Source organism: Pinus tabuliformis, chromosome 1_1, assembly GCF_031772625.1.
Source record: "Pinus tabuliformis cultivar Carrire ecotype Pingquan chromosome 1_1, CPIR1, whole genome shotgun sequence".
NCBI lineage: Eukaryota > Viridiplantae > Streptophyta > Pinopsida > Pinales > Pinaceae > Pinus > Pinus tabuliformis.
In genome coordinates, this window is record NC_142297.1 from 847,528,377 (window position 1) to 847,539,365 (window position 10,989).

The following is a 10,989-nucleotide window of genomic DNA, read 5'->3' on the forward strand; positions in this document are numbered from 1 at the left end:
ATTTCATTTTCAGATTGTACTTTAAGTTTGACAAACATGCAACATATTTTATGTAGATCCTCATTGGTGAGCAATTTTTACTACATAGATCACAACTATACGAGGAAACTGCTTCAAGAATGGTTTCTTTGAAAGGTATTCAAAGTTCTTATTTGGTGAATGTCAATCTGCTCAATCAGTTCAGGTCAGGAGAACAAAACTAATATGCTTTAGGTAATTCAAATCTAATAAATCTGGTCTTTCCTAGTCCGAGTCATTTTATTTTCAATCTAGAAAGAATAGCTTCTCAAAAAGAATGAGGTAATTATGAGGGGAAATATAAACAACTTTCTCTCGGCTGTTAATGTAGAAGATATGGATTTTTCGAAGCGTTTGACTAGACAAATTCTTTTATCATGCAAATTGATTTCTGGAAATGCATTTATGTGCAGCCAAAGCATTTGGGCACTCCAATAGTGTTTTTCATTGAGGCAGTTCCGCCGACATCAAACAACAGGTTGAATATCCAAGATGCATCGGTGCAAGATTGTACATAGAGTTGAACACAGGAATTACCACAAAGTTATTTACATGAAGCCATTTCTCATGTCTGCAATGAGATTAATGGGACGCATGATCATATCACAACCTGCATAAAAAATTTCTGGCATGTTTTTGGCATTAGCTCAAGTTTGGTGACTAATAGAGCACTCAACTGTGGTGACTAGCGGATGAAGGTTCAAACACGCAAAATGCATGCAATCTCCGCCTGACAAGTCTTTTCCTTTTATTTGAAATTTAATTAATTTATTATTTATTCATTTTATTTTTTATTAATTTTTTAAATTTTTATTATATGTGTTGGCATAAATTAAGAACAAAACAATACAAGGTTGATACACCGACCATACATGCAGTGCAAGTGTGCACTCCAGAGTCCATGCAAGCATGTTGTTGAACACTTATCTAAGCCCGTGAGATTTGGCTATGGTTTCTATAATTATTTCTATCGTTTCTAGCATCATTAGAATAGCAACTAAACACGGTACAAAATGTATCATGTTTAATTTTTCTAACACCAAAGTATTCAATAGCATACTCTAGGTAGAGAATATTTTGCTCTTCCTGTCATTTTTCAAGTCTCAAATAGAGTTCAGTGAGGAAAACAACTTATCTTCCCATTCATCCCAAAGATAAGCTAGTGTTTGAGGAGAAATTTTATTTTGTACCATCGTTTTGGAATAGTCATCCTCACTAAATATACGCATCCCTTCATGGAGATTAAATGTTTTCAAATGTTAATGAAGATGTGCATCCAGGGCTTTACGAAGAGTAAAAATTTCAAGTCTGGTGTTTCTCATCCTCTGTGCAACAATAGAATGTATAACTCATTTGAAAGTATTTCCACTTCTAAACTTACGGACTCGTATACATGGTTGGGTTCTTTTCCTGCTATGTCTTTTACTTTATCTAACAGTTCAATATTCCCATGGAATTTCTCCATTGGCCAGCCTTTATTACTCTTACTCCACGCTAAATTCAATTGGACGTGAAATAAAATGGATTTAATTACTAGCTCATATTTCCCTTCTTTTAATAGCATCCCAAAATAAATTAATAAGTAGTGTTTCATCTTTGCAACCTATGTAGGCTTACTGAAGTTCCTTGCTATAGCTTCCACTGCTACAAGTATCTAATTAGGTCTAGCGATGGAAGTGCCTTCACAAATATCATCATAGATTGAGTGTTTATCATCATAGACTGAGTGTCTTTTATCCGATGATGGAAGTGCCTTCACAAATATCATCATAGACTGAGTGTCTATAATCATACACTGAGTGTCTTTTATCTTATGATAATTTGTTGCATTTTTTTTGAGATACTCAGTTTGAAGATTTTTTTCCACAATATTGCACTTTCTTCTAGTGTTCAATAAGTGGCAATTATGATTATATTTTCAATAATGGGTAATAAGTTGAAAAACAGTTTTGTTTGGGGTTAACTATGGTTGATTTAGTTATAACTAAGTTTATCTCATGTTTGAATAAATATTCTTATTAATGTATCAAGAATAACATTGGCAACAGTAGATCGAATAGTTGAAAACCTACATACATAAATCTTGGGTTTTAGTCTGGCAGCAGATTCTGTTACGTGCAGCCAGCTTCATCTTCAAGCAAGTATGTAAATTAATTTCTATTTCAATTTCTCCCTAAACTATTTAGTAGCTTAAAGCAGTGTCTCAATAGAGAGTATTTAGAATCAATGTTCTGAACATGTTGCTGAGACTTTGAAAAGGTGTCATGGGTGGACAGGAAGAGGCTTCATTTTATAAGTTGTGTGAACAGATTCAATAGCAAGTTATTTAGACTCTAACAAGTCTATATATTCCCTTGCTCTTTCTTGTGGTTTCTTTTCTTTGGACTCTAACAAGTCTATATACTTGTAGCGCAGATATTTGACTCTAGTTCATAGGTTAGGTACAGGTCTCCACTATTATGTTAATAAGCGAGGTTCACTTCTTCATATGCGGAAGTAAGCCCCCTTCAACCCAAGTAAATCATCCACTCAAGGCAGGGACTTGCTGCCCTGCAGCTCCCTTTGTTTCAATATATATTTGAGTCAGAACTTTTGTCTTGCAACATTAAATTTGATCACATAATAGTAATGGGAGCATTTATATAAATTAAATGACTAAGAAAAGTGGATAAGAAATAATAAAATATTTATTTTATTTTATGAGACCAATTAAATTGGTAAAATAATAATAATAATAAATAAATTTATAATTTTATAGTTATTATTATTAATAATAAGTATAAATAGATAATATTAATTAAACATAATATATTTCATATAATATGTCATAAGATTTTTAAATCTCGAGACTCACCCCATTTTATCATGGAGATTCTTAATACATAAATAAATTTTGTTACAATACTATGGATCAATATCATGGCTTATCAATATTATTTATGCAAAATCATAACTCAATTCATGGTCAAAAATATTGTTTATATATTTCTATTTTCATTTAATTTTATAACATTTTTTTAATTAAATTGAAAAGTAAAAAGTAAAACATTCCATTGAGATAAACCCTAAAAATATTTTATAGATTAAATCCCCATCGTCCACTTATTAATTATTAAATTAAAAAAAAATACACCCTATTTCAAAATAAAAATATCTATGAATCATAATCCAATTAATTAATGTATATTCAATGTAGTTTTAAATTTATAAAATATAATTCATAATCCAATTAATTAATGTATATTCAATGTAGTTTTAAATTTATAAAATATAATTAAAAATCAAATTAGATAAAATTTTTAAAATGAAAAACTAAAAATTTATACGTTAAAAAAAATTTTTTATTTTATTTTTTAGTTTATTTTTAATTTTAAATGGTTATCTAATTAATTTTTTTTTATAATATAAATTACACATTACTTAAAATAATAATTCTATATAGAAAGAGGATGATGATTAATTTCATATCAGAGCTTAAGAAAGAGATTAATTGAAACTTTTTAAAATTTTATGTCTATGCGATTGAAAAAAAAAGAGAGCACTATAATTTTGATGACTTAACAAGGCAAGAAGGTTTGTAGTGTGAGAAAGGTTTTGGAAATGAGAATGGACATGAGAATGATAAGAGAATCCCAAGATAAAGTGTTTTTCTTCTTCAACCCTCTTAGTATCGCAAAGGTGATAGACTCTTTTGTCCCAAGGTGTTTCGGGAATAGACCAATGCCCGTTTTAACTTAGAAGCTCATGAGAATTAGTTCTTATATTCACAATGATCATTTTCTTCTTAGCACTGGTCAAGGTAGAAAGATAATTTTGCTTAGCAAGATTGGGGTTGATCGCATCTTTATAATACCTTAGCTTCCTTTTTCCTTCTAAGTTTGTATCATCCCACAACTTATCCTTAAATTTGGAAGTTATAGTATTTTTAATATTATCATTATTCTCCAAGATGATCTCCTCTATTATCCCCTAATGGTGGAGCTAAGACTAGGTATCCTTATGCAACCATCACTTGAGTTTGACATGGGGGTTTTGTATAGAGTTAGAAGCAATTTTGAGGAACCTCTTGGCTTCCATATTGTAAAGCTTCTTCATATACATTAGATACCTAAATATAGCCATGCTTTCAATGGAGGAAAGGCTAGGTTTGATCAAGAGGATAAGGTAGGGATAATTTCTTTTAATCTTGAGGTTGTAGGTTATAAATTTCTATTGGATCAACTCAATCCTCCTCCACAATTATCTAGATATACTACAACATCAAATCTCATAGCCATATAATATAACAGGGGTGACGAGAGTCTCAAAGAAAAACTTTTTTTTACTCCATGCACAAAGATCAGTGGACTTATAATTTCTTTGAAACCCATAATAAGCTTTCCAACCTCTTATTATCCTTTTCTCAATCCTATAATTCCAATTGAGCTAGTGGTGAATGTAAGTAATTAAATATTTGTAGGAAGAAACCTTCTCCAACTAACTGTTATCATAAATGAAACAATCATAATTGGTTTTTTTAGGTTTAATAATCATGACTTTAGTTTTTTTGGTATTAATAGTCATACCCATCTTGGAGAAATATTCATGGAGGATTCTAAGCTTCTTTCTGACATCATCTTGGCTTCTGACTAAAAGAATGATATCATCAACATAAAGGAGAAGAGTAATGACCATATCAACGAGCTTGGGGCCCTCGCATCATGTAACTTCCAAACAGTCTTCTAGCTTATCAATGTAAAATCCAAAAAGGGTAGGAGATAGCGGACACCCTTGCTTAACTCCAATATTGTATTTAGTTTCATGAAACTAAGTTGTAAGGTTGGCAATAACATTCTTGTATAGCCTCACAATAACCCTCAACTTGAGAGGAACCATTATCCTATCAAGTCTCTTCCATAACTTATCCCAAGGAATAGAGTCAAAAGCTTTACTAAAGTCAACAAAACAACCGAAGAGATCAATTTTATTATTTTGACAATCCTTGACAGTGATGCTAAGAGTAACAAGATGGTTAATAATTGAGTTTTGTTTGTGAAAACTAACTTTCCTTTTAGGTCTCTTACCATGCCTTTCAAGCCAAAGGCTAATCTTCTTTTCCAATATGAGCCCATACAATATGGTTAAATATGGCAAATCATAATGGTCTTGTAGTTAGAAGGAATGTTTGTATCCCCACTTTTAAAGATAGGCATACAATAAGGCTTCGCATCTAAGACTTAGGGAAGCCATGTTTCATGGGAAAATTGAAGAGTTTTGGTATATGAGAGATGATGATAGATCTTCCCATTTTGAAAATTTTAGCTTGATAGCCTTCAATATCCATAGCATTCCCATTAGCAAGTTTCTTAATCCTAAAATCCACATCTTCCAAGGAAAATATATCCTCGTCTATAGGGGTGTTTAAGATGTTTCCCATGATGTTTGTGGAATAATACAGATTCTTAAAATAGATATCCTAGTTCTTAAAGGGGATCAAATTATTTTCTTTCATTTTATGAACAAGAATATTCCTCCAAAAGTTTTTAGGTTTAGCTTTAGAAAGGTGAAGAAGACACTCTTACCTCTTATTTATATATGACATTTTCTTGCTTTTTATTAGTGCTTTATACATATTCTTTTGAGCTTTATAGTATCATAGGGAGCATCTCTAATCACTTTCCTGGTAGTTTTACAATCATGATCATACCAAGGGTTGGAAGTTCTATTATCTTTTTATACAACACCTCAATGGATAACTTGTTGATAGTATTGGTGACAGTTGCACTAAAGTTGTGGTAGATGTCATCAATGTTATCAGTATATGTTAAGAAACCTAAATATTTTTTTAAATCGTTTAAGAAGAGATCCATTTTACTTTTATCAAAAGAATGTGCCTTTGACTCTCACAATTCTTTATCATGTGGTTGGTATGCATATCAAGGTTTAGAGTTAAGGATAAAGGTCTATGGTCGGACTTAGGCTCATCGTCATTAAGTACATCGATGTTTACAATACAATCGAGAACATGGGTATCAGTTATCACATAATCCACAACACTACTTCCACGTCCTTGAATACAAGTCATCTAGCTAGAGGCTAGCCACGTATTGATTCCATTACAAATTATCAAGTCTTGGGAGCTACAAAGTTTGATTACCTCAATACCAAATAGGTTCTCGATTATGTCTTCAAAATTTCTTTTGTATCTACTAGCTAAGTCAAAGTCGTCATCAAGCCACAACCGGTCAGGGTTAGAGTTATTAATTAGGATAGTAGGTTGGTTAGTAGCGGTTCTAGCATTTAAGCCCCCAAGCAAAAGGATATTACCTCCATTGTTTAGACTGTGGATACCCTGTTCTAAGGTATTGAAGGGGTAGTTCTTATCCATGTTGTTTTTCTCATAAGAGGTAGAGTTGATAGGAGCAAACTAGCAGATTGTGAGAAAAACCTGAATAGTGTTAGCATCATAAATTTTGATCCAAATGTATTGATTGAGGGGGTCAATCATATGAAGCCGAATGGGAGAAAAAGTATTATATTTTTATATTACAAGCTATACTACCAAAACCTCTAGGAGAGGATTTCGTGGTCTAGGTTAACCAAAAAATAAGACCATCTATGTGGGGAGTCTGGATTCATCATGCTCCCAAGTTTCAACTAAGAAAATAAGATCAATATCACTCTGGATTCAACTTAACATAAGAACTTTACGCCATGAAAAATTACCCAAATTTAAAAAAGATCAAAATGTTCCCAATTCCTATTTATCATTATTATTATAAATTCTATATCTACTAATAGCTTTCCTATTCTTAATCATGTATAAGACATCTTAAACATCTATTTAATGATTTCATAGTAAAATAAACCTTTCTCCAAAATAAAATAATGAAAAAACTATAAATAATGGATTAAAACTAACCACGGTCTTAAGTGCGTTATACATGAGAAAAAATATAATTCGAAACAAAACTTTAACCTAATAATAATAAATGAAATAAATCATATAGATTTCAGATAACTAACAATACCCAGAAATTCGAACATAAATATCCGCAAAATTGTTTATCCGATTATATAGGGTCCCTTCGATTTTGTGTTGTATCTCTTTCTGTGCAAAATACCTGTATTGTACCTGAAATCAGTGGGCTGAAGTGGCCACAGATTCAAATCTCTATAGTGCGGAGGAGAGGTTATCAGAACCAGCAAATCACCCCAATCCAGCTTTTGCTCTTCAGACACGACGAATATCTGGCCGTAACCCTGAAGATCTCCTGGCTTCACTGAATACATCTGTTTCTCCTCCAAAGGAAGCTGGAAAAACTCCTTTCCAACTCTCTTAACACCATCTATTAAGGACTTTGGTATACCGTGATTCACAACCTACATGACGCCAACCACAATATATCTAGTTATTTTCGTGCAAAACCTTTCATAACACCAAGAAAGCAGGAATTAATCAAATCATACCTGGAAGAAGCCCCATTCTTCACAAGCCTGGGCAATCTTCTTGATTTCTTGCTCTCTCTCCGATTCTTCTGGAAGCTTGGACATGTCAATGATGGGGATGTGGAGCTGATGATCAGACAAAGGAATTGGTGATTGCCTTTCTTCGTTTCCTCTGATATATCTTTCTGGTATCGTCTCCTTCTGCGTCTTCACGAGTTCTTGAACGCTCTCGACGGTAAGAAAAGAACTACCCCAATTGGGAAGACCCATGTCAGCACTCTAGATACTGAAGCAATGCTTCGAAAGACTCACTGAACAAATAAATTCAGGCCAATTTATTGAAAGTATAACACACCTTGGTGAACACAATATTCATTGATTGATTAAGCTATGGGATTTGTGGACATATTTATAGTGTGCTAGGAAGGAACGATACCGGACATGAAACTCAACGATAACCATGATTCTGCATACATTGAGAAAAAGTTGAGGAAAATACTACTTTAATCCGCGTGATTGGACAAAAGCGTCTCGAGTTACATAGTTTGTATTTTTGTGCAGCTTTTTCAGAATCATCGTACTCTAAGTAGTCATTTTGAATATGTATACTGTTTCCATTGTGATTCTTGTAAAATGGTATTCGCGACCGTCCAAGTTCCAACACGTGGGCGGCTTTGGTTGAGCATTAATATTCGTGTGTTGATATATTCAAACTCTTTCACCAGCAAATAATGTATACAAAAATTTAGAGTTACAAAAGGGCAGATCTTCTTCTTAATGTTTTAGATCAGATAAAAGTCGAATTTTGATTTCCGTGAAATATTTAACCAAAAAATTATAGATAACGAAGATGGCTAATTACCCTTATCCCATGCCCTAATATATCAATCGAATTAGTTTTATACAGTTCGCACAGGGAAATCGCCGAACGTCTGGCCCGTCACTCGTAATCTAATAGAAGCAGGCATGGAATTAGACAATGTTTCGAATTTCAAATAAAAATTTAATGATTATGGGGTCGTTTAAAGTTTTTTATTTTTTGACAATGATGGTATGCTTTTATAGTTTTCATTTGAGATTTCTTTTACATTTCAAATGAAAATTCGACGGCATGGGATGTTCTTTGTTTTTTTTTAATGTAGGGATGTTTTTCTATTTTTCATTTAAAAATTGAAGTTTCGGAATGTAGGCTTCTAATTTTCTAGGAATATCATAGTATTAGAGATAATTATTTGGGTAACTATTATATAATATTGAGAGATTTGCAATTTAGGTCTTTGATTTAATCTAACCTTATTTAGTTAGCAAGTTTTTCACTGCTTATGTTATTTTTGGAATTTCTATTATCATGGTTACTATGGCCAACTTTGTAGGAGGGAGTAGACATTCCTTCTATAGCAAAGTCACTAGAGGGGACCATCATTTTGGTCAATCAACTAATTCTTGTTGTGATGAGTATGCAAAAAAGATAAGCTCAAATCAAGAGCAAGGATCCTCAAGGAAGGCTTCAACCAAAAATAGACGTACAGGAATTTTCCTTCCAAATGTAGCAATAGATCCAATGTTGAGGTCCATTCATATAAAATTATGGGGTACATTCAATACATGATATATCATGCTTCAACTCGAAGATTCCTAAGCATTTGGCCCTCAAAAAATGTCCTCCCTTACAAGATCCAACACAAGTGGAAAAAAAAGGGACAAATCAAATTGGACCTCGAGGAAAAAGGCTCTTTCACCATTGTCTTTGCCAATATGGGAGATCACATAAGGGTTTTGGAACATGGCCAATACTTCTTCAACCTATAGGATTATATCGTAGGTTTTGGATAGAGGGATTTGTTTCGAATAAAGAGGATTTTACGACAGCCCTATTTTGGATCCACATGTACTTCTTTCCCAAAGAATCATGTGATAAAGAAATATTAGCAGTCATCAAAAATGCTTTGGGTCATTTCGTGAAAGTCTTTGATGCCATTGAACAAGCAATATATATGTGTGTGTGGACGTATTAGAGCCCCTTCTTGAGCCAATTGATATCTATTATCAAGACAAACTCTAGAAGAACTATGATCACATTCCATTCCAATGTCACAGATGCCATAATTATGGGCATCTTCATAGTAATTTCTCCATGTTGGTTTCTAAGACCACCCTAGATGAACGCTAATATGTAGAACAAGATGGTTTCTCTAGATCGATTAATTTTCGCTATGGACCCAAGCCTCCATTCTAGCAAACACACTAGAAAAATTGTTCTTACTAGAAACAATTATGAACCACTTGCAAATTTGGAATCCCTAGCCCCTCCTCTGAATGCCTAATCATTTCAGGTCCCTCGTATTACCTCCTCACAACCCTCAATTTTGGATCCCCAATAACTCTTATGGAAAGATTCTAAGTTGCCACACAATAATGATGACATCAAAGAAATGGATCTAGATGATGTCAACCTCCTAAGCATTACTAAGGAATGGAAAGATAAAGAACCAAATTTTCTCATAGAGAATCAATTCAAAATAGTATTCATTCCCAAATCAAGGCAACAAGCGCAAAAAAGTGCCAATAGGACAAATCAGTGCCAATCCCTTAGGGGTTCATGTCCAACCTATGAATTAAAGTACAAAGGAACAGAACTATGGGAAGAGAAATGGCTGTAAGAGCAATTAACATATTCTGGAAGAAGTAGGAAACATTCTTGTTAACTCAAGTAAAATAAATTTTATCCCAAATGTTTATCCCTCCACCAACTTATATCCCCCATGAAGATAATCTCCTAGAATATTTGAGTTCTTAATTGCATGGGAAAGCAAAGGTTTCTCAAGGATAAGTGGGTCACAAAACAACAAACCTTCTAGATGATTTAGGAAACTAGAACTTCCTATGAAGTTGTATGCAGGATGATAAAAAAATGGGGTTGAGGATGCCAATCAATAGTTCCTGATGCACATGGTCAATCTACAATTATTTCTATCATCTAAAAATCCGAGGAGGTATCAATTCTTAACTTGTATTCTTTTTTTAGAATTCTCACTATAAAACTTTTACTCATAGGATCATTAAAAACTTGTTTTGTAACTTCTTTCAAATGTTTACAACCTTACACTACCAAGAGACAAGGAACATTTTCTTTACTCCATTACGTAGCTTAGTCTTTTCATTTCCCCAAAATCATGGATTATAGAGGGGATTTCAATTTGATAAAATATTTAGAAGAAGAAAAGGGTGGTGTTAGATAGCTAGATGTTGAATCTAATCTATTCCAAGATTTCATAGCTTCTTCTCATTTGGTCGACATTAGCATAATTAATGAAACTTATATTTGGAACAATGATCGAAGTGGCTCCTAGAAGATGATTTGAAATCTGGATAACTATCTCATCTCTAAAAATATCATGCCTAGAAACATTTTAATGTAGGCTTCCATCCTCTCTGGCCTACCTAGATGATCAAATTAAACATCAAAATAAAGTCCTAACCTAAAAATAGGCCTTTTTTCCTAGAGAATTTCTAGCTCCAGCATCCCAACTCCAATCCATCATG

The 10,989-nt window shown here is 33.1% G+C and overlaps 1 pseudogene across 1 annotated transcript; it reads right to left on the bottom strand.

Annotated features, from left to right (window-relative positions):
- Positions 1 to 7,062: 7,062 nt before the first annotated feature.
- On the bottom strand, positions 7,063 to 7,810 carry LOC149216919 (protein LATERAL BRANCHING OXIDOREDUCTASE 1 pseudogene; annotated as a pseudogene). The gene is made up of 2 exons (XR_016250112.1): positions 7,468 to 7,810; positions 7,063 to 7,380 (listed from the first exon to the last, which is right to left on the bottom strand). The product of XR_016250112.1 is annotated as a protein LATERAL BRANCHING OXIDOREDUCTASE 1 pseudogene (transcript).
- Between the last annotated feature and the right edge of the window lie 3,179 nt (positions 7,811 to 10,989).